The sequence below is a fragment of the Dermacentor andersoni genome, chromosome 11, assembly GCF_023375885.2.
Source record: "Dermacentor andersoni chromosome 11, qqDerAnde1_hic_scaffold, whole genome shotgun sequence".
Classification (NCBI taxonomy): domain Eukaryota; kingdom Metazoa; phylum Arthropoda; class Arachnida; order Ixodida; family Ixodidae; genus Dermacentor; species Dermacentor andersoni.
Genome location: NC_092824.1, coordinates 88,047,859 through 88,053,105, shown reverse-complemented (window position 1 = coordinate 88,053,105; position 5,247 = coordinate 88,047,859).

Here is a 5,247-nt window from a genome sequence, read left to right as displayed (position 1 = left end):
AACGCTGGCAGCGAGTGCTTCCCGGCAACTGCAGCTTATGTAACTGCAATGTTTACTGGGAAACGCTGGCAGCGAGTGCTACGCACGAAGGCAAGCTTTCCGGTAGAAATGCAGCCTGTTGCGTGGGCTGCAATGCGGCGGAGGCAAGCGCCATCTGGAGGTGTTGCAAGGAACCAGGCGCACCGCTCCATGGCGTCAAAGGTTTGTGCGCATTGACGCACGCAAATCTCGGATGCCATGACCCTGTCTATGAATGGTAGAAGCGCTGGAAAAAGCTTTTTCTTAACAGAAGTATGTTTCCTTGTATATTCAAGTTACAATCCAACGCTATTACGTCTGTAGGTTACGTGTAAGTCATACTTTATGATTTTTCTGGCGTATTTAACTTTGAGAAAAAACAGTTCAGTAATTTCTTTATGCTAGACGGAGGGTCTGCGTGGTTCGGAATCATTTTTGCTGAAACGACGGTTGACACAGGACACCAGATGCAGGACCCCAGACGCTGCATATTCTGCGACATGGAGCTCTTAACGCTATCGCGTTAACGCCTGCTGCTGCTGCTGCTGCTCTGTTGTTACCTAGCTTTAAGTGAAAACCAGCATAGTGTGCGGCACAACTGCACAAACTGTTTCCTGAATCTAAAGATTTTATTACCCTCATGGTTTTCACATTACAGAAGGGAAAGGAATAGAAACACAAGGTAACAAATGCAACATCTTTATTAACAACAGTAAAGCTACATTAATTAGGTGAACAACCAAGGACATGTGGAAAAACAAAATATGATGATGATGATGATGATGGTGGTAACATGGCTAGTCAAGGCCACAATTTATCGATTCGTGATAAGTACAGAGCTTTGGTCTTGTCAAATATTATATAACAAAGCATAACCGATGCACGTCATAATCATAACTACAGCCATGATAGAAAACTAACTTGAGACCAGAAACAAAAATATAAGTACAATAATTTATATATATATATACACTGGCGCTCATAACCAAGTGACTAGAGAGAGTGATGAACAAATCATGCAGACGGGATAGTGAAGGCAAACATTAAGTTAATCAGAAGTAACAGTGTTCTAAGGCGTCTAAAGTACTACTTTTATGAAGAGCATGGCCTTCGCACGCCAATAAGTGACAGAAACATAAGAAAACATTGGCACCGCCTCTAAACATACACTATCAACAATCAAGGCATAGCATATCCCATTAACAAACAGTAAATTGTACTCAGCCAGTCATTGTGAAAAAGTGTTTTGTGCTCGATTTCCATATAGGAGGAAATAATGAAGCTTGGAGAATTTCACCACTCTGCTGTCACTTCTTAAGGTCATGTGGTGCTCTCTGCATATAGGCCATGGACTCTGACATTGCCAAGCACAACTGTACTTGAGAGATCCAATTCGTCACGGCAAAATTTGTATTTCTGAAGAACAATGAAGCCCTGTCAATTGTGATTTCCTCATAACACGGCTTTCCCCATAACTCTTGGCGTAAAACAAATGCCACAAGCTTTTCAGAAGTGCAATCTAACAATATAAATTCTATTCGATGGTTGATTTGGCAAGTCTGTAACACCTGGATGCTTTATTTTCAAGCTTATCAACAGTTGAGTGAGCTGCTAATTGACAGTACACATTGTCAGAATTATTTTTCGCACAATAAAGAAACTGGGTGAAACGACGTCCATATGGCACCATCTCAATGTTCTCAAAATGAGTTGAGCATTTCTAGGTTCTCTAAAGACTGCTGTTTAGCACTCACTAAACAATCGACAAAAAAAGGACTTAATCCCTTGCAAGTCCTTCAAACGTCATGGCAATCAATACAGTGCACATTTAATCCTTAATTAACCAGTTGGTGAACAAGAGGAACCTCAGCACAGAGCTAACATTTCAACAACAGGACTTGTAATCCCTTTATTGAAACACTACGTTCAAGCTGTGGCTTCCTTTGTTATACCACTTTTGGTCAAGCCTTCATCTTTCTGTGACCCCTATGTTCTGAATTTGCATATATAATCACGCTCATGACAAAATTTTTGTTAACCATAACTCATTGCTGCTAATGTTTGCACTTGCAGTCACAAATAAAATGTCACTGTAAAGCCGTTTGTATACTTCATACACAATCAAGAAGTATGCTTAATCTTCTTTGCCCCTGCCAGCCATCATCATAATGGCGTTCATGGTGGCCATGTTCGCAAGAAGCTATGTCATCATATGGTATGCGTGGTACCGTAGAAGACAAGGTGCACTGCTAAGTTGGTGCAGCAGTGCACGTTTCACGAGTGCAGATCAGGTTTTTAAAGGTGGCCAGTACATAATCACTTGAAAGGTTTGTTCAAGTGGCAACAGCAAAGCACTGTCTGTGGAACTTTCTAGCACATTTTGTTCTAGAGCGGAACAACAGGCTTGAGAGGGAGCTAAACTTCCACGTGCTGTCCCCCTTGACCCTTTTCACAAAACTTTCCCTCATCCTATAGCGTGGCAGTGAGTGAAAGCAGGATAGCCTCCTTATGTTTTCAGTGCATTGTGAGAGTACACTGGAGGCCTACATCGATCATGACAGTGCTGCTTCCTGTGTTTTCCTTATTGTATTCCATCTCTCCATTGTTATCTGTTATAACATTTACAGAAGTACCCGTTTTGGGCCCCTTCAGGCCTCAGCATATCAATGCATCCATCATCAGCAACAGCATATGGTGTGTCATCGTATGCTATTACTAAACCCTATCTAAAACTTCTCTCTGTAGCATGCTTCCTAGACGGCTGTTTACAACTTCCAGTGTATATATAACCAAAACTACTGATAAGGCTCGTGGTAAGGGCCCCTTACACATAAATGAACATAGGTTTCTCACATAGGCAAAGCAATCAGGCTATATAAAAAACTGGAAGCACTTTGTTGAAACCTGGTTTGGAAAACTAAAACAACATAGGGCCGATAAAGCAATGCCTTGATGCCACCACTGATATCGAAAGCTGTGTGTCTGTTTGGCTTCAAGCTATGTGCAAAACTGTAAAATTAAGATTGTAACAACACAATGATAGTTAAAGGTCATACAAATGAGCATAAAAGCAAATCATTAAAGATATTAAGCAGACAAGCAGTTAATGCTGCTAACTGTAGTAATGACGTTCTGTCATGATGGGCACCTAATCATTTTCTTTTTATTGCTCCTTGTCGTCATCACCACTGATGGTAGCAATCTTTTTCTGCTCTTTCCTTTTCTCTCTATTCAGAATAAGAGGACAGAGTAGTAAGCATTAAGCTGACCTTTCTGTCCTTTCCCTTTACGTATCCTTCTTGCTTCTCAAACACAGTGCTCCTTTCTAACGTCTTTCAACCATCATGTTGTGCTTTGCAGGCAATGCTGCAACCCCACCCCTGTGTGTCTTCATTGTTGGGTCCAGTGATGTCCTATGCATCTACCTGCACACACAACCCTCCCTCCAGAACTGCATCCTCTCACACCAGGTGCATCCACATTGCAGCTGTATGCACAACAGAAGGGCCTCCAGAAATGGAGGAGTCCTCCGTACCCTGAAGATGGATTCAACTCGCCATAGCATCCCCTGCCACAGCTGCCTACAGTATCAATGACATCTGCATCCCCCAAGCTACTTCTCTTTGCACAAACTAAACAAAACATACTGGAATCCCCTAAACACTGTGGAAGCGATGGACTTGCCACAGCAGCTGAGAGATAACACCACCGTTGAGAAGCAGGAAGTCACACAATCAAATCCCAATGAGGGCACAATGCAACAACCCTTATGAGCTATGTATGCTTTAGTAAAGAACCTTAGGTTGCTACAAGAATTAGTCAGAAGCCGCACCATGCGCATTGTTCATAGCCCATGGTGCAGTTTTGGCACAATAAAATGTAAAAGTTAATTTGCAGAGTGATAGACGACTGTACTGCCCGAGTATTTTACATTCATTCAGCTACTTTGGAAGTGAAGAGGGTGTCAAGAGCCAACTGTTATGCTTCCATTACTACAAAGCCCACTAAGATTGCATGCAAAAGCAACCATAATCACTACTTGCGAAAGCAAGTGCTATACCTGAACCTCTCTGAACACCCTCCCCTCTTGTAAAGACACACTCTGCTGTGGGATTTGTATGTCACTGTTGCTGCAATTGCAGCATCACTGTCACCGCACTGCCGGTGTCACTTTGGTGCGCAGACAAGACATGAAGCTTGAGAGTTTGTGCTGCGTTCTAGAATGACAACTGCAGGGGTCTTAAATGCATCCCAATTCACTAAAACAGCAGCAGTGACAAAACAAGTGCTTGTGCATGTTGCAATTTCATCACCATTATTTTGACATAGTGTGCGAATGCTTTGATCGTGTGGATATCTGAAACCTTAAAGGGAAACTCTGGCATTTTTTTTATCATATTGGGAGATTGATATTTTCAAATGGCATTGACAATCCTGTCACCAGTAGGGTGGTTCAATTTGCTTAGAAATTCATCAATAATTTTAAATGACCAATCAACAAGATACTGAAGCCTACAGTACACTGCTATAATGTAAACGCACAGAATGCATGCTACACAGTACACGTGCCGCTAACGCCAAAGAAGTGACGCTGATGATGTCTCCTGACAATAGGGGGAGTTTTTACAGATTTTCCTAACTAGACAGCAGCGATTTGAGCGACAGTGGTGGTGTAGTCTCTGATGTCACAAACACAGGGTGGCCAGTAAAAAGTCATGAGTCTGGAACGCAACCAATCTTTAAAATTCATTTTCAGGAAAACTAAATGACTTGCAGCCATACTGTTTGGCATAGATAATCAAAGTGAAAAAGAGAATGCATTCAGAATTTTATTAAGATCAGTGGATATTGAAAAATCACCAGATTTGCCATTTAAATCAAGAGGTTGTCTACGTGAAATATCGTACTGAGCCGCGTGCCATACAAAATTGAAAGCATCGTCATAAAAAACACTGTCCCAGAGTATAGCCCCAATACTTTCATGGGCAGAGGGGGAGGGGAAATTTGAAGAGCTGAGAAGTTTGTCAACATGCGTAAAACAACTTGCACGTTACTTCACATGGAGACACGACTGAAGGACCGTAGGCACCAAGAGTAGGATAGAGGTGAAAAGAAGGCAGTGTCTCACCCAATGTTATGATGGCTGCCAGCAGTTATAAGGAGGAGCTTTGCTGATTCTGCAAGGTTGTATAATAGAAGTGACATCACCTGCTGAAGTTGGTACAAGAA